Source organism: Panthera onca, chromosome B1 (genome assembly GCF_046562875.1).
Source record: "Panthera onca isolate mPanOnc1 chromosome B1, mPanOnc1 haplotype 2, whole genome shotgun sequence".
NCBI classification, from domain to species: Eukaryota; Metazoa; Chordata; class Mammalia; order Carnivora; family Felidae; genus Panthera; species Panthera onca.
This window is the reverse complement of record NC_138342.1, coordinates 118,020,232-118,047,714: the sequence shown is the minus strand read 5'-3', so window position 1 is coordinate 118,047,714 and position 27,483 is coordinate 118,020,232. Positions and strand designations below refer to the sequence as shown.

The 27,483-nt window shown below is 41.4% G+C and overlaps 1 pseudogene; it reads right to left on the bottom strand.

The window, feature by feature from the left end:
- Positions 1-2,122: 2,122 nt before the first annotated feature.
- LOC132693254 (small ribosomal subunit protein mS26-like) lies at positions 2,123-22,929 on the bottom strand (annotated as a pseudogene).
- Positions 22,930-27,483: the final 4,554 nt, after the last annotated feature.

Below are 27,483 nucleotides of genomic sequence, written 5' to 3'. Positions count from 1 at the left end.
TTTTTTTTTTAATGTTTATTTATTTTTGAGAGAGAGAGAGACAGAGAGTGAGCATGAGTAGGGAAGGGGCAGAGAGAGAGGGAAGCACAGAATCCAAAGCAGGTTCCAGGTTCTGAGCTGTCAGTGCAGAGCCCGATGTGGGGCTCGAACTCTGGAACTGTGAGATCATGACCTGAGCTGAAATTGGATGCTTAATCAACTGAGCCACCCAGGTGCCCCCTCTCTTTCTCTCTCTTTTTCTTAATGTTTATTTTTTTTATTTTTGAGAGACAAAGAGAGAGAAAGAGAGAGAGAGAGAGAGAGAGCACAAGTAGGGGAGGGGCAGAGAGAGAGAATCTGAATCTGAAGCAGGCTCCAAGGTATGAGCTGTTTGATAGGGTCTGATGCAGGGCTCGAACCCACAAATTGTAAGATCATGACCTGAGCTGAAGTCAGCCACTTAACTGGCTGAGCCACCCAGGTACCCTGTTGTGTGTCTCTTTAGTTCCCCTCATGTTATTACTGGAAAGTATTCCGTATATACCACAGTTTGTCTATTCACTCAGCTGTTATTGGGCATTTGAATTGTGTCCAGCTTTGGCTTTTAAGAATAAAGTCCTTTTGGAGCTCCTGGATGGCTCAGTTGGTTAAGTGTCCAACTCTTGGTTTCAGCTCAGGTCATGATCTCATGGTTTGTGAGTTTGATCCCTGCATCAGGCTCTGTACTGGTAGCTTGGAGCCTGCTTGGAATTCTCTCTCTCTCCCCTGCTCTCTCTCCCTCTCCCCCACTCACATTGTATCTGTCTCTCTCAAACAAACTTAAAAAAAAAAAAAAAAGAACCAAGTCCTTTGGACATTCATGTGCTAGTCTTTGTGTGGACTTGGATAAATGCCTAGGAGTACAGTTGCTGGATTGTGTGGTAAATGTACATTCATAAAAAAGATAAATTATTTTTCAAGTGGCTCTTACCCAGGAAGACAATCTCATTCTGAGAAGATAAATTAGAGGTTTGTTTTTAAAGTAAGGTTATTTTCTCTTTTTATGGTAATACATATATACAACCTCCCTTTAAGACATTTAATCATTCAAACAACAGAAGAACAGCCTTACTTGTGACTCCTCCTTCCCTTCCAGATAACTTTTTTTTTTTTTTTTTAGTTTTTATTTATTTATTTTGAGAGAGAGTGAAAGCACAAGTTGGGGGAGGGGCAGAGAGAGAGAGAGAGAGAGAGAGGGAGGGAGGGGCAACAAGAGAAACGGGGAGCGAGGATCCCAAGCAGGCTCTGCACTGTGAGTGCAGAGCCAGAAGTGGGGCTCCATCCCACAAACCTATGAGGTCATGACCCGAGCAGAAACTGAGTCGGATGTTTAAGTGGCTGAGCCACCCAGGTGTCCCTCTCCCAGGTAACTCTTACTCAGTTTCCTTGGAAGGAGCCTGCCCAAGGCACCTGGGCATCTGCCCAAGTGCCTGGGCCAGCAGAACAGAAGGAACAGGAGGTGCCTCAGCAGCATTGAGCAATTGGGTCCCTTTCTCAATGGCTCCTGGGCTTGCTAGCTATGAAAGGATTACTTTTCACTTTTGCAGAATAATTATAAAGAAGGACTGGTTATTAACCAGGTATGCTTTTCCCAAGAACACACAGTGTTTGAGAAACATAGGCAGATTCTTTCTTCTGGTGCTCATTTTTTAAGACCCCATTTGAACCACAGCCCTCTAGGTACTTCTTAAAAAGAAGTTTAAGTTTCTTTGTGAGTGTGCATGTGTTCCAACACATTTTCTTTACAAAAATAGGCAGCAGGCCAGATTGGGCCCAAGGATTGTAATTTGCCAACCACTGCCCTCCATGACCACTGAGTAGATGACCTGGCTGCCTGGGGGAGTATGGTCCGTTCTGCTCCAACGTGAGATGGAAACCTCTAAGGTCTGGTGCTTTGCTGAGTTGTACGTGCGTGCAGCACAGGATACTGCGTATGGGAGTTTCTGACCAAGTGATGGCTGCAGAGGCCACCATGTAAGGGCCCCAACGGGACAGGTGGGTGAGCCTCCTTCTTCATAAGAAACTGGTTTATTCCAGATCAGGCCCAACCCTCCCACCCGCATACACATATGGGCCCTGGGTGGGTACTGTCCTCACTGGGCACTTAAGAGCCCTTGTGCCGGGACCTGCCCACCAGCCCCTCTCTGGTGATGGCCTGGTTGTAGCTCTTCTGGGAGTCCAGCGCTTCTTCCACCCCCACCTCCAGGTTGTCTTGGGTGATGAAATGTTTTTGCCTCCTCCTGCAGCTGCAGCACTTCCTGCTCCTTGAGCTGCACGGGCCGCCTTCTTCTGCACCTGCCGCTGCTTCTGCTCAGGCCCCTCCTGCCGCAGCCTCGCCAATCGCGCAGCCGGAGCAGCAGCTGGTTCTCCGCTTGGTTCCAGGCCCTCAGGTCACGGTGCTCAGCGGTATCCCGCAGCACCTTGCGCTCTGCCGGGACCGCGCCCGGGCCTCGTGCACCTTCTTCTGCATCTCGGAAGCGAAGCGAACTCCAGCCCGGGCGGAGACGCGCGCAAAGTCGGCGCCCTCTGGGCGCGCCCGCTTCGACACACCACTCACGGGGCTGACGGCAGCCTCTTCCCTGTCACACACACCTGAGGGCGCGCACCGTCTGGCGGGACTCAACCGGATCCACCACGGGCGGGTCGCCACGCACCCCCTTGCACTTGGCCGGCGGGTCCTGGCGGGTCTTGTGGCCGCGCATGGGCAGCAGCAGCGGGGCTCGGAGGCCCGTACAGGGGCCCCGCACCCAGGCCTCCAAGAAGCTTACGTACATGTCTGTGCTCCAGTCATGTCTTCCCGAATATACACCCTAAGTGGAGATTTAGCAATCACCTGATCTTTTCTTAAGCTTTTTTTTTTTTTTTTTTTATATTTATTTATTCTTGAGAGAAGGGGAGAGACAGAGCATGAGCAGGGGAGGGGCAGAGCGAGAGAGCCGCACAGAATCCGAAGCAGGCTCCAGGCTCTGAGCTGTCGGCACAGAGCCCGATGGGGGGCTTGAACCCACGAGCTGCGAGATCATGACCTGAGCTGAAGTCAGACGCTTAACCGACGAAGCCACCCAGGCGCCCCAAGCACCTGATCTTTTCAACACCTGGAAGATGTGGGTACCAGCCATTGGGCGTTCTCTTTTCAAACGGTAAATTTATCCCAATTTTATCTATTTTGGGGATGGGACCGAGACACTTTCTTAACTGTAATTCTTAGCACATTGAGTATTTGCCTTTTTCTCTGAGAAGAAACTTCAGACTGTAAATTCTTGGTTTGCATGTTACTTCTTTTCCTACAACGTGGTATGCTCAGTTTCATGGCCCCTATGATTTGGGGCAGAGGGTATAGGGATTTTTAAGCACTCATTCATTTGTCTACCCAACACACACTTTTACTGAGCATCCCTTACTGCAGGCAGTGCTAGGTGCTTGGTGCACAACAGTGAGTGAACAAGACAGACAACAGAGCCTTATGAAGTTTACATTCTAGTTCAGGGAAAAGACACAGATTAATAGGTCAGCAAAATCAATGGGACAATTACACAGTGTGGTCAATGCTATGAAGAAGGTAAGACCATGTGATAGAAAGTAACATTTGATTTGAGACTGAAGGATGACAATGAGCCCCCCCATGCGGGAAGAGCTGGGGCAGGGTACTGCCAGGGTAATGAATGGCCTTGGGGTGGGAAAATCAATGACTTTGAGGGACAGAAGGAGCCAGTGTGATGAAAGCCACATCACAACTGTCGAATAAAGAATTTTGATATTATTCTAAGAGCAATAGAAAGCCATCGGAGGCTAAGCAACAAAGAAACAATATCTGATTGATGTTCTTAAATATAAAACACATTTAAAAACATAGCATATAAAACACAAAACATCTGGCTGGGTGGAGAAGGTGTTGTAAGGGGATATAGTATCAATGGAATCAGATTCTGTTGTTTCCCTAGTGACTTCCTAGCTGAAGGCAGCACCTTTTATGCAAACAGCAGGAGCAGGAAACTCCACTTTCTTTCTTTTTCTCTTCTCTTCTCTTCTCTTCTCTTCTCTTCTCTTCTCTTTTCTTTTCTTCTCTTTTCTTTCTTTCTCTTTCTTTCTTTCTTTCTTTCTTTCTTTTCTTTCTTTGTAAATTTACATCCAAATTAGTTAGCATATAGTGCAACAATGATTTCAGGAGTAGATTCCTTTATGCCCCTCACCCATTTAGCCCATCCCCCCTCCCACAACCCCTCCAGCAACTCTCTGTTTGTTCTCCATATTTAAGAGTCTCTTCTGTTTTGTCCCCCCACTGTTTTTATATTATGTTTGCTTCCCTTCCCTTATATTCATCTGTTTTGTATCTTAAATTCTTCATATGAATGAAGTCATATGATAATTGTCTTTCTCTAATTTTGCTTAGCATAATACCCTCCAGTTCCATTCACATAGTTGCAAACAGCAAGATTTCATTTTTTTTTTGATTGCTGAGTAATACTCCGCTGTATATATATACCACATCTTCTTTATCCATTCATCGTCGATGGACATTTGGGCTCTTTCCATACTTTGGCTATTGTTGATAGTGCTGCTATAAACATGGGGGTGCATGTGCCCCTTCGAAACAGCACACCCGTATTCCTTGGATAAATACCTAGTAGTGCAATTGCTGGGTTGTAGGGTAGTTGTATTTTCAGTTTTTTGAGGAACCTCCATACTGTTTTCCAGAGTGGCTGCACCAGTTTGCGTTCCCACCAGCAGTGCAAAAGAGATCCTCTTTCTCTGCATCCTTGCCAACATCTGTTTTTGCCTGAGTTGTTCATGTTAGCCATTCTGACAGGTGTAAGGTGGTATCTCATTGTGGTTTTGGTTTGTATTTCCCTGATGATGAGTGATGTTGAGCATTTTTTCATGTGTCAGTTGGCCATCTGGATGTCTTCTTTGAAGAAGTATCTATTTATGTCTTTTGCTCATATCTTCACTGGGTTATTTGTTTTTTGGGTGTTGAGTTTGATAAGTTCTTTATAGATTTTGGATACTAAGCCTTTGTCTGATATGTCATTTGCAAATATCTTCGCCCATTCCATTGGTTGCCTTCTACTTTTGCTGATTGTTTCCCTTGCTGTGTAGAAGCTTTTTATTTTGATGAGGTCCCAGTAGTTCATTTTTGCTTTTGTTTCCCTTGCCTCTGGAAACGTGTTGAGTAAGAAGTTGCTGCGGCCAAGCTCAAAGAGGTTTTTGCCTGCTTTCTCCTCAAGGATTTTGGTGCTTCCTGTCTTAACATTTAGGTCTTTCATCCATTTAAGTTTATTTTTGTGTATGGGGTAAGAAAGTGGTTCAGGTTCATTTTTCTGCATGCCGCTGTCCAGTTTTCCCAGCACCGCTTGCAGAAGAGACTGTGTTTATTCCATTGGATAGTCTTTCCTGCTTTGTCAAAGATTAGTTGGCCATACTTATGTGGGTCCATTTCTGGGTTCTCTATTCTGTTCCATTGATCTGTCTGTTTTGTGCCAGTACCATATCATCTTGATGATTACAGCTGTGTAATACAGCTTGAAATCTGGAATTGTGATGCCTCCAGCTTCGGTTTTCTTTTTCAGGATTGCTTTGGCTATTTGGGGTCTTTTCTGGTTCCATACAAATTTTAGGATTGTTTTTTCTAGCTCTGTGAGGAATGCTAGTGTTATTTTGATAGGGATTTCTAGAAACTCTCCACTTTCAATTCCCCTCTTCATAACCGCAGGAGTCTTTTCTTTCTGGATCCCAGCGTTATGGAAAAGCCCCGTGTATGTGTGAGGAGAGCAGAGAGGTGATAGGAAGACTCGGGCTTCAGGGCCCTAAGGGCTGGGAGAGGTCTTACCTCCTTCTCCAGACTTTTCTAGACTTTGACCGTGGTTTACTGGGCTAATGGGAAGTGCCGGTTAATGGGTGATGACTTAATGATCCGGCCACAGGACCTGTGTCACAAGAACTGAGGAAATATCAGTTCATGGTATCAGTCCATGAAAATGACAGAGAATAGTGAAATATGAGCAAAATACCAGATGAAATTACCAAAAAAAAAAAAAAAAATCAGCAAGTAGCAGGAAGAAGACCTCTAAGTCTTCTGAACCAGAAAAGAAGCATAAACGGAACTTAAAAAGCCTTGTCATCCCAAAAGTTTGATATAGAATAACTGTCTTCTCTGAAGTAAATTTACAGCAGTATCAGCAGTCTTTAGGATGAGAATATAATTTATTTATGTTTCTCTAATGTGCCCTCGCTTCCTGTCCAATTTATTCATGACAAGACTTTCTATTTTATAAACCTCAAAATAAAGATAGATTTAATCTTTTAAGAAGCCCATGTTTCTTAGAGTATTGAAAAGAAAAGTAAGATATTAGACATGTTTTCTTTACTCATTTTTTTTTTCCTTTTGAGGAGAGTACATTGAGAACCAATCCTTTCATTATAAAGTAATAAAGTAAAAATTTATATAAGTGTATATATAAATTCTTATATATGTGTATGTGTATATAAGCATCACTGTCTTTGTGTCTGTGTCTGTATCTATCATCCCCAACTAGATTATATTTTAATTCTGATAAAATATACAGAATATAAAGTTTACTTTAGCCGCTTTTAAGTATACATTTCAGTGGCATTAAATATATTTGTATTGTTATGCAACCTTACCACCATCTATCCCCAACTGGGTTTTTATTATTATTTTTTTAATGAAGGAAATAAGAACAATGTTCAGTAAAATTATCACACTGCCATGGCATTTGGGACAGGTATTAAAGCTGGATCTTTTTAAAAAATTTTTTTATAAATATATTTTTTATCACCACTCAACTTATTTTTTTAGTGCTTATTTATTTTTTAGACAGAGAGAGTGTGTGTGGGAGGGGCAGACAGAAAGGGGAATAGAGGATCCGAAGTGGGCTCTGTGCTGATAGCAGAGAGCCTGATTTGGGGTTCGAACTCAGGAACCATGAGATCGTGACCTGAGCCAAAGTCAAATGCTTAACCTACTGACCCACCCAGGTGCCCTGGGATCTTATTTTCCATATTCTTAAAATTAACCCTCCAGAGTGTCAGATAAAACCATTTATTTAAAACCTACGTTGTCTAGGTGGCTCCTAAAGAAATACAAATGACAAGACAACCATGAGCACATCAACCTCATCAGTAATTAAAGAAGCAAGGCAATAACTACTACCAAAAAAAAAAAAAAAAAAAAAAAAAAAAGAAAATCCTGATCCTTTTTCACATATCAGATTGGCAAAGAGGGGAAAAAAAGAATGATAATATCCTGTGTATCCAACGTGATGGTGGAAAAATGCATTTTTGTGGGATGTGGTTTGACCCTATGTATCAGAATTTTAAATGAACACACCAGCCATCTTTCTCTTAGGACATAATTCTAAGGAGTTAATCACACAGATGTGGTAAGATACATATGCACAAGGATGTTCACCACAGTGTTGTTTATAGAATTAAAACACTGGAAACACTTTAGTTTTTTGTCTAACTAAAGTATCAGATTGAGCTACGTAAATTATGATATATTTACACCACGAAAGGTCTTGTCATTATAAATGAACATACAGATCTACATTGATGTAGAAAGATTTATATCACATATGGCTGAATGAAAGAGATGGTTACAGACAGGCATGCATAGTATGATTCAATTTTTATAAAAATGTGTATTTAAATATACATGTGTGTGTTTGTGTGTAGGTATACAATGGATAGATATCTGAGCAGTTCTTCACTACAGTGTTAACAGTCTTGATTGGTTAGATTTGCTTCCTATTTCTATTCTCTATTATATGATTTTTTTTTTTTTTTTTTTACTACAAGTATGTTTTTAGTTTTTACTATAAGAAAAAAAACTCTTCCACTTTGGAATAAAATTAAATACATCATCAAGTTTAAAAATAAATAGAATAAAAGGAGAGGAATAAGTACAACTCTGCAAACACAAATTTGATAACGTAGATGGAACGACCATTCCTTAAAAAACACAAACAATCACAGTTCATCCAATCTGAAATAGGTAATTTGAATACCTCTATAACTATTAAGGAAGTTAAATTCATAATGTAAGTATTTACAAGAAAGAAATCTACAAACCTGGATAATTTCACTGGAGAATTCTACCAAACATTTAAAACGAATGAACACTGGGCACCTGGATGTCAGTCAGTTGAGGGTGGAGCCTGCTTGAGATTCTCTCTGTCTGCCCCTCTCTCCACTCACAAGCTCTCTCTCTCTCTCTCTAAAAAAAAAAAAAAAAAAAAAAATGAATAAAAATTTTATGCAATTTCTTTTTTTTTTAAGTATTTAATTTTGAGAGAGAGCAAGAGAGAAAGAGCTAGAGAGAGAACACGCAAGAGTGCTTGCTCAAGTGGATGAAGGGTAGCGAGAGGGAGAGAGGGAACCACAAGCAGGCTCTGAGCTGTCAGCACAGAGCCCTACTTGGGGCTCAATCTCACAAATGGCGATGGTGAGGTCAAGACCTGAGCTGAAATCAAGAGTTGGATGTTTAACTGACTGAGCTACCCAGGTGCCCCTCTTTTTTTTTTTTTTTTTTTTTTTTTTTTAATTTTATGCATTTTCTTTAGAAGAAGAGGAAACACTTCATGATTCATTTTGTGAAGCTAGTATTGTCTTATACCAGAACCAGATAAAGACAGTACAAAAAAGAAAAGTATAGACCCATATCCCTAATGAATATAAATGCAAAGCTCTTTTTTTTCCCCCAAAATTTTATTTAAATTCAAGTTGGTTAACATATAGTATAATATTGGTTTCAGGAGTAGAATTTAATGATTCATCACTTGCGTATAACATCCAGTGTTCATCATAACAAGTGCCCTCTTTAATACCCACTGCCCATTTAGCCCACCCCCCACCCACTTCCTTCCATCAACCCTCAGCTTGTTCTCTATCAGTAAGAGTCTCATGGTTTGCTTCTCTTTCTCTTTTTTTCCCTTCCCCTATGTTCATCTGTTTTGTTTCTTAAATTCCACATATGAGTGAAATAATATGGTATTTGTCTTTCTCTGACTGACTTATTTTGCTTAGCATAATACATTGTAGCTCCATCCATGTTGTTGCAAATGGCAAGATTTCATTCTTTTTGATGGCTAATATTCCATTGCATACACACACACACACACACACACACACACACACACACACACATATATGCATATGTACATACATACCACATCTTCTTTATACATTCATCAGTCGATGAATGGGCTCTTTCCATAGTTTGGCTATTGTTGATAATGCTGCTGTAACCATCGGGGTGCATGTGCTCCTTCAAATCTGTATTTTTTATCCTTTGGGTAAATACCTAGCACTGCAGCTGCTAGGTCATACGGTAGTTCTATTTTTAACTTTTTGAGGAACCTCCATACTGTTTTCCAGAGTGCCTGCAGCAGTTTGCATTCCCACCAATATTGTAAGAGGGTTCCCCTTTCTCCACATCCTCACCAACACATGTTGTTTCCTGTGCTACTAATCTTAGCTATTCTGACAAGTGTGAGGTGTTATCTCATCATGGTTTTTATTTGTATTTCCTCAATGATGAGTGATGTTGAGCATCTCTTCAGGTGTCTGTTATCCATCTGAATGTCCTCTTTGGAAAAACGTCTATTCATGTCTTCTGCCCGTTTCTTAACTGGATTATTTGTTTTTTTTGGGTATTGAGCTTGATAAGTTCTTTATAAATTTTGGGTACTAACTCTTTATCCAATATGTCATTTGCAAATATCTTCTCTCGTTCTATAGGCTGCCTTTTAGTCTTATTGATTGTTTCCTTCACTGTGCAGAGTATTTTTATCTTGATGAAGTCCCAATAGTTCATTTTTGCTTTTGTTTCCCTTGTCTCCAAAGATATGTCTAGTGAGAAGTTGCTATGGCAGAGGTCAAAGAGATTGCGGCCTGTGTTCTCCTCTATGATTTTGATGCTTTCCTATCTTACATTTAGGTCTTTCATCCATTTTTAATTTATTTTTGTGTATGGTATAAAAACGTGGTCAGGTTTCATTCCTCTATAGATGTAAAACTCTTTTTTTTTTTAATTTTTTTTAACGTTTATTTATTTTTGAGACAGAGAGAGACAGAACATGAACGGGGGAGGGGAAGAGAGAAGGAGACACAGAATCCGAAACAGGCTCCAGGCTCCAAGCTGTCAGCACAGAGCCCGACATGGGGCTCGAACTCACGGACTGTGAGATCATGACCTGAGCCAAAGTCGGCTGCTTAACCGACTGAGCCACCCAGGCGCCCCTAGATGTAAAACTCTTTAACAAAATATTAGCAAATAGATTTCAGCAGTATATACAATATTGTACAAAGACTTATTTATTCTAGAGATGCAATGAGAATCATCTTGCGATGAAAATGAATCAAATATAATCTACCATGCTAACAAGCTAAAGAAAATCACATAATTACATTAATTGATGCAGAAAGAGCATTTCACAAAATTTAACACCCATTTATGATAAAAATTCTCAGAAAAAATAGGAATAGGTAAGAACTTCCTCAAGTGGATAAAGAACATCTACGAAAAACTTACAGCTAACATTATACATAATGGTGAAAAAGTGCATGCATGCTTTACCCCTGTATTAGTTTGCTAGAACTGCCATAACAAAGTACCAGACTCAGTGGCTTAAATAACAGAAACTTATTTTCTCACAATTCTAGAAGCTATAGCAAAGTGTTAACAGGGGCGATTTCTTATGAGGCCTCTCTCCTCGGCTTGCAGATGTCCATCTTCTATGGTGTCTTAACATAGTCTTGCCTCTATGAGTCTGTGTCCTGATCTCTTCTTAAAAAATTTTTTTTCCTAATGTTTATTTTTGAGAGAGAGAGACAGAGCACTAGCAAGGGTGGGGCAGAGAGAGAGGGAGACACAGAATCTGAAGCAAGCTCTAGGCTCTGAGCTGTAATCACAGAGCCCAACATGGGGCTTGAAGTCATGAACTGTGAGATCATGACCTGAGCTGAAGTCCTAACCGCTTAACCAACTGAGCCACCCAGGCACCTATTGTCCTTAATCTCTCCTAATAAGGATATTAGTCATATTGGATTAGGGCCCACCCTAAGTATCTCATTTAATTTTTTTACAAATTTAAAGACCCTGTGTCCACATAAAGTCACATTCTGAGGTTCTGAAGATTAGGAATTTAGTATAGGAATTGTGGCGGCGGGGGGGGGGACCACAATTTTGGCCCATAACACTCCCCAGTTTTGGGAACAAGGCAAATATACCTACTTTCACCACTTTTATTCAATTATAGTACTAGAAATTTCAGCCAGGACAATAAGAGAGGAGAAAGAAGTAAAATGCATACAGATGCAAAGGAAGAAATAAAATTGTCCCTATTTGCAAATAATATGATTTTCTCGGTCCTAAGAAATCTACAAAAAACCTCCTGGAACTAATAAATGAGTTTAAATATTTACATGATACAGTGTAAACACTCAAAAATCAATTGTATTTCTGTATGTGAGCAATGAACATGTAGACACTGAAATTAAAAATACTATGCCATTTACAGCTGCTTAGGAAAAAAAGTAATACTTAAGTGTAAATCTCATAAAACATGTACAAGATATGTATGCTGAAAATGACACAAAGCTGAAGAAAGAAGTCAAAACAAACCAAATAAATGGAGAGGCATATGTTCATGGATTGGAAAACTCAGCATAGCAAAGATGACAATTCTCCCCAAACTGATAGAAAAATCTAATGCAATTCCTATCAAAATCTCATTGAGACTTACTTTTTTCAATACAGATAAGGTTATAATTTATGAGAAAAGGCAAAGAAATTGAAATAACTAAAGCAATTTTGGAAAAGAATACAGTGGGACAAATCAGTCTATCCAATTTCAAGACTTCTTATGTAGCGATATTAATCAAGACCGTACAGCACTGGTAGAAAGCAGACAATTGATTAAAGGAACAAAATGAAGAGCCCGGAATAAAACCCACAGGAAAATGTCAACTGATTTTTGACAAAGATGCAAAAGCAAGTCAATAGAGGAAAGGTAGCTTTTTCAACAAATGATAGTAGAGGAATTGGATATCCATGGACAGAAAAATGAACCTTGACCTGCCTTACACCTTACATAAAAATCAACTCAAAATAGATCACAGACTTAAGTGTAAACTATACAATTATAACATTTTAGAAAAAAATAGGAGAAAATCTTCAAGATCTATGGCTAGGCAAAGGGTTCTTAGACTTGACAATAAAAATGCCATCCTGGAGAAGTAAGGTTGATAAATTGGACTTCATCAAAATTAAGACTTTTGTTCTATGAAAGATTCTGTTAAGAGGATGAAAAGACGAGCCCAGAATGGGAGAAAATACTTCCAAACCATATATCCTGCAAAGGACTAGTACCTAGAATACATAAAGAACTCTCAAAATTCAATTGTAAAAAAGCAAACAATCCAGTTAGAATATGGGCAGAATATATGAAGAAACAGGGGCGCCTGGGTGGCTCAGTCGGTTGGGCAACCAACTTCACTCAGGTCATGATCTCACGGATTGTGGGTTCGAGCCCTGCATCGGGTTCTGTGCTGACACCTCAGAGCCTGGAGCCTGCTTCAGATTCTGTGTCTCCCTGTCTCTCTGCCCCTCCCCCACTCATGTTCTATCTCTCTCTTTCAAGAGTAGAAAAACATTAAAAAATTTTTTAAAATATATATGAAGAAACATTTCACCAAAGAAGATATATAGATGGCAAATAAGCACATGAAAATATTGTCAATGGCATTGGCTATTAGGGAAATGCAAATTAAAATCACAATGAAATATCATTACATGCCTATTAGCATGGCTAAAATGGGGCACCTGGGTGTCTCAGTGGGTTAAGCGTCCAACATCGGCTCAGGTCATGATCTCGCAGTTCGTGGGTTTCCGCCCACGTCAGGCTCTGTGCTGACAGCTCAGAGCCTGGAGCCTGCTTCGGATTCTATGTCTCCCTCTCTCTGCCCCTCCCCTGCTTGCACTCTGTCTCTCTTTCAAAAATTAGCAAGTATTAAAAAGAAAAAAAAGAATGGCTAAAATAAAAACTAGTGGCAACACCCAATGTTGGCAAGGATGGGAAGAAGCTGGATCTCCCATACATTACTGGTGAGAATATAAAATATCACAGCCACTCATTCTGGAAAATCATATGGCAGTTTCTTGTAAAACTAAACATACAGCTGCCATACAAACCGGCAACAGTACTCCTGGGCATTTATTCCAGAGAAATGAAGACTTGTGTACAAAAATCTATACATGAATGATTACAGCAGCTTTATTAGTAATAGTCCAAATCTGGAAACAAGCCAGATGTTCTCCAAAAGGTAAATGGTTAAACACACAGTGATACATTCACACCATGGAATACTGCTTAGCAACACAAACAGAAAACTATTGATTCACACAACAACCTGGATGAAATCTCTAGAGAACTAAATCCCTAAAGATTATATACTGTGTGATTCCATTTACGTAGCATTCTGTACTGTTGTCCTTATAGAAATACCAGATTAATGGTTGCTAGGGGTTAAGGAGGGAGGGGAGTGGATGTGACTATAAAAGGCTACCATGAGGGACCCTTGTGGTGGTGCAGCTGTTCTGTATCTCGACGGCACCGTTGTCGGTATCCTGGTTGCGATATTGTAATTTAGTTTTGCAAGATGCTACCACTGGGGGAGGTGGGTAAAGGCCACACAAGGTCTCTGTGTATCATTTCCTACAACTGCATGTACATTTATAATTACCTCAAAAAGAAAAGTTTAATTAAAAAAAAAACAAAAATCTGCTTGTTCTGTTCTCTGGTTCCCCTTTCGTGGCATTTGCTTTGACCTATGAGGGAGGCCTTGTTCTTATTTTCTTCCTGTGCCCCGGGAACTGTGTCAGTTCATCAGAAAGTGTTTCTGATGACTCTTCCAAATATGTCAGCCTGTATGGGAGGAAGCACAAACATTTCCGTAGCAGATTTCTGTGATTTCTGTGGTTAAAATTGACAACAGGGACGTTAACGAATTACAACATGAATTCTCAAGGGAGAATCCATGTGGAAAAAAATTAGAGTTTAGAGCTCTCTGTTATGTTCCCTACAGCTTGAGAGGAAGCCAGTGGAGAAGAAGTCAGTAAACAACTCTAAGTGGATTTGCAGCATTTTGCAAACTTACTGTGGCTTCTTCTTCATCCTCTCCCTTGCTCGTGCCCCACTGGAGGATGCATTTGAATTTAGATGGATATCTGTAAAAAATCTATCTTTCCAGCTCACTTTTGGATTGCTTCTTTGTATTCATTGCCTTTTTTCTTTTTCTATCAGTATTTGAATTTTTAATAATTTTTTTTTACCTTTATTTTTGAGAGACAGAGAGAGATAGGGTGCAAGTGGGGGAGGGGCAGAGAGAGAAGGAGACACAGAATCTGAAGCAGGTTCCAGGCTCTGAGCTGTCAGCACAGAGCCTGACGTGGGGCTCGAACCCAAAAGCTGTGAGATTATGACCTGAGCTGAAGTTGGGCGGTTAACCACCTGAGCCACCCAGGCGCCCCCAGTATTTGAATTTTTAAAATTAAAGAATATATACATACATATATGCATATATGTATTTTAATGTTTATTTATTTTTGAAGGGGGGGAGGGACAGAGAGCGATGGGGAGAGAGGATCTGAAGTGGGCTCTGTGCTGACATCAGAGAGTCCAATGTGGGGCTCGAACCCAAGAACCGTGAAATCATGACCTGAAGTTGGACGCTTCACCAACTGAGCCCCCTGGGCGCCCTGTTTGTTTGTTTTAATAACCAAAAAGGAATTCATGTTTATTGATTGCCAACATGTTGTGCTAAGCATTTTACGTTTGTTATTTAATTCTCTTGGCAGGGTAGTCACGATTTCTCCCATTTTTCTAGATGAAGAAATTCAAGCTCAGACAGGTTATGTGACTTCTCCAAAGGTCAGACGACCAGTAAACGTCAGAGGCAGCTTAATGACACAGGTCTACCCGGCTCCAGCGGGTAGAGTCGTAAGCGGTTTCTTTGATGAGGAAGAGTATCTATGGCCAAATGAAATTTTCTCTCCTGATTTGCTTATGGGATTTATACTGATGTGCTTTAACTCATCGATTCTAGCACCAGAGCAAACCCAGGTGCAAGCTCTCTGGTTTACAGAGAAGGAAACTGAGTGCTCAACATTGCACAGTGAGAGTCAATTAGAGCTCAGAGCAACTGTTTCTAGTCCAGTGCCCTTTTTAGGTCAGCATGTTGCTATAGGAAGAATACTGGGTTTATTTTCCATGCTCATAACCTCTTTATGTAGAGGAAATCCTGGCCTAGTGCTTAAGATCACAAACTCTGGAATCGCCTGGCTTCACCTCCAGGATATGTGACTTGAAACAAGCTGTTAACTCCGTAAGGCCTGTTTCCTCTTCTGTAAACTGGGATAATAACAGTACCAACCTCCTAGGACCGTGGTGACAATTAGATGAAATATTGCAAGGAAGTTCTTAGGATAGAGTCCGGCCCACAGCAAACATCGGGTAAGCTTTAGCCAGTATAGTATTTAAGTAACAGGTTTGCCAGGGTGTCATAAAGAGGGGCCAAGTACTCATGGTGATGGTTTATTTCTAAGGCACTGGAGCCAGGTAGACCTGTGTCGTTAAGCCGCCTCTGACATTTACTGGTCGTCTGACCTTTGGAGAAGTCACATAACCTGTCTGAGCTTGAGTTTCTTCATCTAGAAAATGGGGGAAACAGTACCTACCTTGCCGAGAGAATTAAATAACGCACATAAAATGCTTAGCACGACGTACTTGCACTCAATAAATAGGAGTTCGTTTTCCCTTTTTGCTTGTTGAGACAGTTATGTAGCTTTCGGTTTGAAATGCTATCTTCTGAGGCACCTGGGTGGCTCAGTCGGTTAAACATCCAACTTAGGCTCGGGTCATGATCCCATGGTTGGTGAGTTCGAGCCCCGTGTGGGGCTCTGCTCTGACCACGGAGCCCGCTTTGGATTCTGTGTCTCCCTCTCTCTACCCCTCACCCGCTCACACTCTGTCTCTCTCTCAAAAAGACAAACATTAAAAAAAAAAAAAATGAAATGCTGTCTTCTGGCTGCCAGGTGGCTTCAGGGTTCAGTCACTATGAATGTGGTCATGGTTTAATCTGGAACAAAAGTAGCTCCCAAACTCCCCCCAAAGAGGGGAACATGTTTTATGTCAACCATGCTTTAGAACGTATGCGATATCCATCTCATAAGTGATGTTTTGGTTGTTGTTTTAATGCTTCAAGGGAAGCAGCTGCAACCACCTGAAAGGTCCGGCTGTAGACGAACGTCAGGGCTTTGGGCTCATAAAACATCGGGTTGGAGTGCTACAGAGATGTGCACTAGCTGTGGACTCTGGGGACTGTGGGACTCTAGTCACCGTTGCTCATTCAGGGGAGATTAGAGAGAAAAACATAGCCCTTGAAGGGCTGCTGTGAGTATCAAGCTGTATATAATACACGGAAAAGTGGGACACCTGGGCGGCTCAGTCTGTTAAGCATCTGACTTTGGCTCATGTCATGATCTCATGATCTCGAGTGTTTGAGCTCTGTGCTCGCAGCCTGGAGCCTGCTTCAGATTTTGTATCTCCATCTCTCTCTGCCCCTCCTAGACTCCCATTCTGTCTTTCTCTCTCTCAAAAATTAGTAAACGTTTAAAGAAATTAGAAAAAAAACACAGAAATGTAATTATAGCTACTATATATTGAGCATTTATTATGTGCCACACATTGTTCTAATTATTGCATTTAATTATCACGGACATTCTGGGGGTGTGTAGGTACAATCACCACCATTTTGTGGATTAAAAACTCAGGCACGAAGACTTTGTTACCTGCCCAAGATCACACAGCTGGTTAAGCTGTAGAGTCTGGATTTAAACACTATCATTGTGGTTCCAAAGTGTAAGCAATTACCTGCCAGGCTTTACTGTCACATTGGCACATAATAAGTAATAAATAAATATTAGTTTCCCATTCTTTCACCAAAGATAAGCTTGTTGAACTGGGAACCACTTTCAGAGTTGGGGAAAATGGTGTCTTCCCTCAGCCCCCTCCTCATCGGAAGGAGTGAGCCCAGGAACTTACTAATTAATAAAGAGTGTACTTTTTTTGTATTTAATGGTGCAATAATAAACTCTAGGGGCACAGAAGAATTTTCAGCTGGTACTCAATAAAATAGTATTTCTAACATTTTTATGGAAAAATTTTTTTTTTTTTAAAATTTTTTTTTTAACGTTTTATTTTATTTTTGAGACAGAGAGAGACAGATCATGAACGGGGGAGGAGCAGAGAGAGAGGGAAACACAGAATCTGAAACAGGCTCCAGGCTCTGAGCTGTCAGCACAGAGCCCGACGCGGGGCTCGAACTCACAGACCGTGAGATCATGACCTGAGCTGAAGTCGGAAGCTTAACCGACCAAGCCACCCAGGCGCCCTGGAAAAATTTTAAACCAAAGCCAATGGCAAAGGAACGATTGTAAAAATCAAGGTAGATAAAAAAGTTACAGGAAAGGGAATGAATATTTTCTGAGCATCTGTTATATCCCGAGCCCTATGCAGGATGATTCCCAACCTGGTTTTGTTTAATTTTCATAACATTCCTAAGAGATGGAGATTGGGCTGGTATATGAATGAGGGAACTGTGGTTCATGAAGGTGGAGGAACTTGCCCAAGCTCACATATCTGAAGAGAGTTGGAGCCCAAGATTCAAACCAGTCATGTCTGAGTCTTCAGCTAATGGCTTCCACTCCATGTCTGTCTCTGTTCCAGGAATCCCATGGCCCTAACGACTCTGCTAAGATTTGCAACTCATCAAGTGTCCTTGGCTGGAATTTTCAGTGCCTGTGCACGGGTTATTCCCAGAAGACCTTGCTCCTAAGTACAGCTGCTGAATGAATGTGTGCAGGAGAAGGTTCTCCTCCCCTCGGGGCCAGGACAAGGTCTTAGCTTGCACTGACATTCTACTGTTTCCTCTGAATTGAGCAGGGGTCCAACTTGGGACTTAGCTCTGTTCCTCTGAAATGCACACAGCCCGGGGTAAATGGAGGGCCCACCTGGAAGGCCGTACAGGGGACTATTTATATGAGCCACCAAGGAGGATTCTGGCAAAGAATTTGTCCTAAGGTTAGAGTCAAGGCATACCAGTGTGATCTAATCCTTTGCTTCCAGATCAGAGGGGAGAGATGTTTGTCTTTTTGCCAACCCCAAGCACTCTCATCTTGAGCCATAGGGAGCAAAGGCTGGGAGTGGAAATGGAAAGAATGGTTTGACTAAAATTTCTGTGTTTGAGACCCATGTATTATGCATATCAACACCAAAGTGGGTCTGAGGAGTGTGGAGGCCTCAGCAGCACATTGCTGCAGGGAGCCAGCACCCAACAGGAAGAACTTGAGATATCTAAGGAGAGACGAGGAGCCTCAAGGGTGAGTACATGGGAAACACACCCTGGAATCCCTGGAGCCCTGGAAGGGGAGGGGAGGGGGGTGTGTTGAACTGAATTTGAAGGACCCACTCCAGCAAGTGGGGTAGATTCAAAGAAATAGTTTTGATATTATACTGATCCCATTTCTATTCCCAGGTTGGTATGTTGAAGAAACGTTGGGTTAGGATATGCTATTAGAATGCCTCTTATCTCCAGAGATATAATTTATGACCTCTCAATCTAATCTGGAGGAGACATCTCACAGATGCTAATTAAACAATTGGACAAATATGTAGTTTCAAACTGAGATAAGTCCTATGAATGGGAAGTTACAAGGTGCCCTGCTGGTGTATAAAGGAGAATCTGAGTGGCCTGGGGGAGGGGTGAGAGAATAAAAAGGAGAGATTTCCCAGGGGTGTGATGTATGCATGAGGAATGGTGCAAAGATCCTGAAGCAGATGTAAAGAGGTCAAATAAATTACAAACTATGAGAAGGGCAGCAGGACAGGATTCACGGGATGTTTCTTCTCTGATCTACATTTTAAGGCACAGAGTTGCATTTATAAAAACAGAAGCTTGTGCGTGAAGGGTCTGTCTTGAGTTGGTCAGCTTTGCCTTTCAATGTACATGGACTAGGGGCATCCAATAACCCAGGCTCTATGCCTCATTTGCCATCAAGTTATATGAGTTTAAGCAGATTTCATAACCTCCATTCTTCTACATATAGAGAAGGGCAGAGAAAGGAGTGGAGTCTGCCAGATGGCGTCTATAAGTCGTTCTGGTGCTTAAAAAAAAAAATCTAATAGCAGGTTTTAAAGAGGCCTCTGATATGTAACTTGTAGAGAAAGAGCTTATTCCTTTAACTTCAGAATTCCTTAGAAGTATCCAGTCTTCCCTGTTGACTCTCCGAATCGACCTTAGGAGAATAGAGCTTGTTTTACAATCACGTGAGAGCTCATTCTTTGATTGAACACATGTTGTCATTCATCACTTCACATCTGGTCCAGGTGCTGAGTATTCAAAGGAGGGTAGGATGTGTCACTACCTCCACCAAATACCCAGTCCACCGTCAACTTGGAGGACAAACGAATTATCAGGTAATTACCATATAAAGTGATAAATGCTTTGCTGGAGATATACAGAAGGTGTTCAAAGCAACTGGAGGAAGGCCACCTGATGCACGTGTGACAATAATATAGGTGGTTACACTGGGGGTCTAAAAAATTGATGTGTCAAACATAGTAGATGCGTCATGAATAGATGTGATTGAACAATGAATAAATTGTATTGCTGTTATTTTACTTCAAATGGTTAGATGGCCGATTCTAAGACCCCTATTATTGTTCGTTCATCTCATAAAAGGAAAAAATTAATAATGGTTGCAATTGTTATGATTCTGAAGAGTACCCAGGTGCTTTACATACCCACATGGATAATGTTTGCCTGCACCGTGTTTTTTCCCCTAACTTTTCATTAGGTGATTGTTTCTACTATGAATTTTTCCTCCCGGAGACTAGAAAGACTGCCCTTGGCCATTTTCAGCTTATTGCATTAAATTGTGTTAGGAAGGAATGAGTTCAATGTATATAACACAAGATACAGGTGGAAGACTAAAACCTGGGGGAGAGAAATTCAATAAAAGTTTCCTCCCCAAGGATGGGAGCACCAGAGGGGGTGATATGAGTCTGTGAAATGATGCAGTCATTACCGAGCTTGGAGATAGCAAGGTTGGAAAGATTGGAGTTTTTCCCTCGCCCTTTAATTTGTTCTGAACACTTGCTGTAGTAAAAAATGGGATTGGAAGCCCTAAGTGCAAATCATCAACTTCAGAAGAAAAATGTTACTTTTATGCTGTCCATTAAACCATTTACCTGCTCCATATGCTCCAGCGCTTACCAGAGAAAGAGGAATTTGCCCAATGAAAATTGAGAGCACATTTCTGAAAAATTGTTTCTCATAAATCTTGCAAATTACTGTGCTCAAATATTCTAGGTTGTAGCCAGACCGATCTCTGGGGAGCGATTATCAGGGAAATAACCATGAACAGCAATAAGATTTCGCACAGATCTGACTAGCAACACCAGCATGTGACCTTTCGGTGCAGAAGGCATTCATGTGGGCTCGTCTGAGTTGCCAGGAGCACTGTAATTAATGGGGCACCAGAGAATGGCTTCTTCTCTATGAGCTGCTAATTAGTCCTCCCAGAGACACATATCCTGAACCAGAGCTAGGGTGTCATGTTCTGATCCTGCTTGGGGAGTGGAATTGGATGAGTGTGTAGGGCTACACTGACTAAATCCCAGGACCACACTGCTGGGTCCCACTGGAGGAAAACTATGATTCCCATACTTGAGTAATACTGACAGTTTCTACTTTTCTCCTTTTGGATGGAGGGATGCATGATTTCATCAGCAATACCATGAGTATCAAATATACTGAATGGTTTTGCGCTCACAGATCATTTTGCTGCTTCTTCGTTTTTTGTTTTTTGTTTTTGTTTTCGTTTTGTTTTTCAAGTAGGCTCCACACCTAATGTGGGGATCAAACTCACAACCCTGAGATCAAGAGTTGCATGCTCTACCGACTAAGCCGGCCAGGGACCCCCAGTTTCCTTTTCACTACATGATGTTTTGGGTAGATAGTGTGACATGGAGAACGATACCAGCCACAGTCAGGGGGAGGTGGAAACCTACCTCCAGGGTTGCCATGAAAGGTTGGACAGGTTACGCCCTGCACAAGGATGCCAGTGGAAGGGTTGAGTGGAGCCTGAATCTAGCCCACTGTCTACCTACTCTGCATGTGTCTCTGTGCACATTGGAACCCAGCCATTCTGGCTCCAGAGTTTGAATTTAAATTCTTGACGACACTCCGTATGGCCCTTATAAACTGATAGTGTACTGGAAACCCTGGAAACCAGCTTTATCATTTGCCAGTTAGCAGTCATCAAAGCCTTAGGAGAATCTGAAGGTTGAAGGAAACCTTTTATTCTTCTTATTTTTTTTATTTTATCATTAAAAAAATGTTTTAACATTTCTTTTTGAGAGACAGAGACAGAATGTGAGCGGGGGAGGGGCAGAGAGAGAGAGGGAGACACAGAAGCCGAAGCAGGCTCCAGGCTCTGAGCTTTCAGCACAGAGCTCCATGCAGGGCTCAAACCTACGAACTATAAGATCATGACCTGAGCCAAAGTCGGACGCTTAACCGACGGAGCCAACCAGGTGCCCCTTATTATTATTTTATTATTTATTATTTTTATTTGAGAGAGAGAGAGGGAGGGAGAGAGTGGGGGAGGGGCAGAGAGAGAGGTGGACAGAGGATCTGAAGAGGGCTCTGTGCTGATAGCAGACAACCTGAAGCGGGGCTCAAACTCACAAATGTCCTGAGCTGAAGTTCGATGCTTAACTGACTGAGCCACCCAGGTGCCCCTGAAGGAAACCTTTTAAAACCAAAAAGTGAGTTAGATACTAGGATAGTGCCTGTGACTGGTATTTCCTGAAGAAAGAATCATCCACCCTGGTATGCATACCATGTTTTCCTTCTCCCATTCAGTAAAAAGGTCTATAAGTAAACAGATGGGATTGTTTATTCACATATCTTCCAGGGAGACGTGAAGATCTGGTTCACCCGGGTAAAGGTTGCATCGTAACTGATGTTTAACATGAGCGAGAGCAAATTCTGCCGAATCAGTCTTCTTAGAACAATGCCGTGTCCTTGGCAAGCCTGCACTGGAGACACTGTGGGCTTTCGAAGCAGAGCCTTAGCCTCAGCCCTTTCCCTCTGAGGGAACTTCAGCTTATTACTTAGCTTCTGAGCTGCAATTCCCTTATCTGTAATATGCCTTCTTCTCAGAGTTGTTAGAATTAAATAAACAGGTAAAACCTCTAGCACAGAGCCTGGGGCCACATAATAGGCTCTCAATCAATTTTAGTCTTCCCACCCCCTCTTAAAATTCTTTAATGATTTCTTGGGACGCCTGGGTGGCTCAGTCAGTTAAATGTCTAACTCTTGATTTTAGCTCAGGTCATGATCTCACGGTCCATGAGTTCAGGCTCTGTGCTGACAGTGAGGACCCTGCATGGGATTCTCTCTTCTCTTCCCCAGCTCTCTCTCTCTCTCTCTCACTCAAAATAAATAAACTTAAAAAAAAATCTTGAATGATTTCTGTATTAGTTTCCTAAAACTGCCATAACAAAGTACCACAAACTCAATGGCTTAAAACAACAACTTATTCTTACAGTTTTGGAGGCCAGAAGTCCAGAATCAAGGTATTGGCCATGTTCCGTCTAACGCCTTCCTCACCTTTTCCAGCTCCTGCTGACCTCGGATGTTGCTTGGGCTGTGGCAGCAAAACTCTGTCTCATCACAGTCCTCCCTCAGTGCCTGTATCTTCACTTGATCTTGTCTCTGTGTGTCTGTATCCAGATTTTCCTTTTCTTTGACGAGGTCAGTCATAGTGGGTTAGGGCTCATCCTAATAACCTCATCTTCACTTGATTACATCTGCAAAGACCCTATTTCTGAATTGGGTCACATTTGTAGGTCCCAGGGGGGTTGAGTGTCAACACCTCTTTTTGGAGGACACAATTCAAGCCATGCCCTTTTCGCGTCATTGTAGGAAAATCATAATTTATAGTTGTTTAATGACTTTAGAGTTATTTCTACCCTCGGAGATAGGACTTTATATTTTTTGTAAAGGGGGGACATTTCCATTAAATCTAGGTGGCGGTTTTGTTATAGGAGGTGAACATATCAACTTAGGTTTGGTGCAAAATTCTTTTGCTTTGGGAAATAACATGAGAAGGTACCATTTTTCTTTTAATATTTCACCACAGTCACTTTTCCATGTTGGAACATGGGTTTTGTAGTTTTCATAATTGATATATGATCTAGTTGATGTACCATAATTTATTTTCTGCTTGCTGGATAAATTATAAGTGTCAAATCAAGAATGTCTGGATTGAGGGGCGCCTGGGTGGCTCAGTTGGTTGAACATCCAACTCTGGATTTCAGCTCAGGTCATGATCTCATGGTTCAGGGCGTTGAGCCCTGAGTGGAGCTCCATACTGACAGTGCAGAGCCTGCTTGGGATTCTCTCTCTCACTCTCTCTCTGCCCTCCCATGCTCGTGTGCATGTGTGCATGTGTGTGCACGCACACATGCACTCTATCTCTAAAAAAAAAAGTCTGGATTGAACAAGAATTCAACTGATGTCATACTATACACTACTGCTAGACCAGTCTTTTTTTGGGGGAGGGGCGGTGCAAGTGAGCAAGGGACAGAGAAAGAGAAAGAGAATCCCATGAGGGGCAGAGAGAGAGAGAGAAGCAGGGTTCACTAGGGGCTTGTGTTTTTGCCTTAAGTGGAGCATGAGCTCACCTGAGGTGGGGTTCCTGCTCACCTCATGTGAAGCTCGAACTCATGAACTGTGAGATCATGACCTGAGCTGAAGTTAGACGCTTAACAACTGAGCCACCCAGGGGCCCCTAGACCAGTCTTCCCAAACTGGTGTCATGTTCTTGGCAACTGTGCACTGGAAACAAAGTGAGTTCTAGAGTCAGACCAAGAGTCACATCTCAATCCCAGGCCTTTCCAGCTGTGTGAACTTGGCATATTAAAACAAAAAAGTGGTATAATAATATGTAAAATAAACATAGATTTGTATTCATAGAAAAAACTGTATTTTATCTACTCAGAAAAGAATCTGGAAAGATCCATATAAAAACTGTTAAGCAAGGCAAGGCCTGAGAAGTGAAAGTAGAAATAAGGTGAGGGGAGAGAAGGACGTTCACATTTTATTACATGTACATTTGTATTAAAAATATTTTTTCCGGGTGCCTGGTTGGCTCAGTCAGTTGAACATCCAGCTCAGGTCATGATCTTACAGCTCGTGAGTTCGAGCCCTGCGTCAGACTCTGTGCTGACAGCTCAGATCCTGGAACCTGCTTCAGATTCTGTGTCTCCCTCTCTTTCTGCCCCTAACCCACTCACATTCTGTCTCTGTCTCTCTCAAAAATAAATAAACATTAAAAAAAATTAAAAAAAATTTTTTTTCAACAACCATGTACTTTTCCTAATTTTTAAAGAAGCAATTCAAAACAAAGAGGGATGGGACACTTGGCTGGCTCAGTCAGTAGAGCAAGTGACTCCTGACCTTAGCTTGTGAGTTCAAGCCCCTTGTTGGGCATGCAGCCTACTTAAAAACAAAACAAACAAAGAAAAGCACCTATTTTTTTTTTTTTTTTTTTTTAAGGTAGGCTTCACATCCACCACAGAGCCCAACTCGAGGCTTGAACTCACAACCCTGGGATCAAGACCTGAACTGAGATGAAGAATGAGACACTTAACTGACTGAGCCACGCAGGCACCCCAGCACCTATTTTAAAAAGCAGGTAATTGTTGGGGCACCTGGGTGGCTCAGTGGGTTAAGCATCTGATTCTTGATTTTGGTTCAGGTCATGATCTCATGGTTTGTGGGCCGGAGCCCTGAGTTAGGCTCTGCGTTGACAGTGCGGAGCCTGCTTGGCGTTCTCTCTCCGCCCTCCCCGCCCCTCCCCTGCTTGGGCCCTCTATCTCAAAATAAAAAAAATAAACTTCAAAAAATAAAGCAGGTAATCTTTTGGGAACTAAGGGAATGTAACATTTTGAACTTACCTATACCAAGTACTCTCTATCACTTACCAACTGGAAGAGATAATAAAGATAATCTTTATTCCTCTTACTGTTGTCTCCAATTATAATTTCTTTGTAACCCACCAATAGTCCACTCAGATATCTGAGTCTTTTTGTCTTCCTTTTTTTTTTTTTTAAACGTTTATTTTTGAGACAGAGAGAGACAGAGCATGAACAGGGGAGGGGCAGAGAGAGAGGGAGACACAGAATCTGAAACAGGCTCCAGGCTCTGAGCTGTCAGCACAGAGCCCGACGCGGGGCTCGAACTCACGGACCATGAGATCATGACCTGAGCCGAAGTCAGACGCTTAACCGACCAAGCCACCCAGGCGCCCCTGTCTTCCTTTTTAGAGAAAAAAAACCAGAAGTATTTTTTTTTTAATTTTTAAAAATGAATATTTGCTTTTACTATAATTGCTGAAGAAATATTTGGAATTTTTGCTTTTGTTGCTGATCTTGTTTTTTAATAGGCTTTATTTTATAGCTAAAATCTGATTTTGCATTGTAAACAAATGTTCTTGCTTTTCTGAAAAAAAATTATCCTTTGTTTATAAAGTTCTGGAAAGTATATACTCAATAAAAATTTCAAAATGTCTGCAAGTCTCCTTGGTATAATAGTAATGATTCCTCAACTATTTTTTCTATAATTCTGTTCAATAAATTGTCTTCTGTAAGAATGCATATCATGTGTTACCTTTCCTTCCTTTCTCCCTTCCTTCCTTCCTTCCTTCCTCCCACCCTCCCTCTCTCTTTCTTTCTGTAAGCTCTAGGCCCAACATGGGGCTTGAACTTACAGCCTTGAGATCAAGAGTCTCATGCTCTGCCGACTGAGCCAGCCCGAGGTGTCCCTATCATGTCTTACTTTTAATATCTGCTTTTGAAAAAGCAGTGTATACAGGCTTCAAAAGATGAAGATTCTTCCACTATACTCTCCTCACTATTCTAACTTATTGGAAATACTTATTGGAAAACTAGGAAATTAGTGACGTACCTAGGAAATGAAATGAATTTAAAAAAATGTAATTTCCTTGTCTTGTTTTCTTCAGTATCTTTCTATTATTATTCATTTAATTTCCAATTGGCTTAGAGAAAAGGTCTTTATGAGGGATCATTCTTGTTCGATTTATACTCATTGAAAAGTTCCTAAAAATTGTCCTGAAAAAAATTGTATTTGGTTTATAAATTATGTATTAACCCAAACTAATAAGATCTGTTTCCAGGTAAGTATAAGAAGTTTCATCATCAATTATTGACAGTTTGAAATAGAGCAGTTAATGTTATTTGAATACTTGACAGGTTCTAACGAGTAAAAACAAGAACTAAGTTCAGGTTGAGAGGTCATTGAGGATATTTCGAAACCATTCACACGTCACTGGTGAGAATACAAAGATGGTTTAAATGACCTTATGTACGTATATGGTCACACATTGATTTCTGTAATGCTTTGTGTGGCTGCCAGTTCTCATTATTCTTTAACACTTTTACCATTATCAACTTTATTTAAAGAGAATTGATTAGTCACCTTATCATGCGTGGATATTATGATGGCATGCACGGGTGATACCCAGAGAGGTCCGTATGCACAAACAGAAATGATGGCTGCTGTTAACATCTGATATTGTGCCTTCTGTGAATTAGGTCGCATAAACAGGGCTTCTCTCTGAGTTTATAGATAAAAAGATGAGACCCAGATAATTCTGTGTTGCTTCAGTGGATGGAGGACTGACTGGTGCTTAGGCATTCTGAATCCCTTGTAACAGCAAACCCAGAAACTGGCACATGGAAGCTTGCTGAATTACAAGCTGACATTCATCTGGGGTGCCTGGGTGGGTTAGTTGGTTAAGTGACTGACTCTTGATTTTGACTCAGATCACGATCTCTTGGTTTGTGAGTTTGAGCCCTGCGACAGGCTCTGCACTGACAGTGTGAAGTCTGTTTGGAATTGTCTCTCCTGGCCCTCCCCCTCTCGTGCCTGCTCGTGTGCACACACTCTCTCTCTCTCTCTCTCTGTCTCCTAAAACTAAACTTAAAAAACCCCCCAAAAAACAACAACAAAAAAACCCCACAAGATGACCTTCAACTGATGTGAATGAAAGCATGTAGAAAAAAATCTCAGAAAAGTAATGCCTGGGCCACATGCTAGAATATCAAGTTGAGTATTTATTTTTCTAGAAACAAAAATAAAAACATATCCCTTTGTGTAACTAACAGGGTTTTGGAGATTGGAAAAAACAGAATGATTAGATTTTTTTTTTTTTAATGTTTATTTTTGAAGGAGAGACAGAGTGTGAGTGGGGGAGGGGCACAGAGAGGGGGAGACACAGAATCCGAAGCAGGC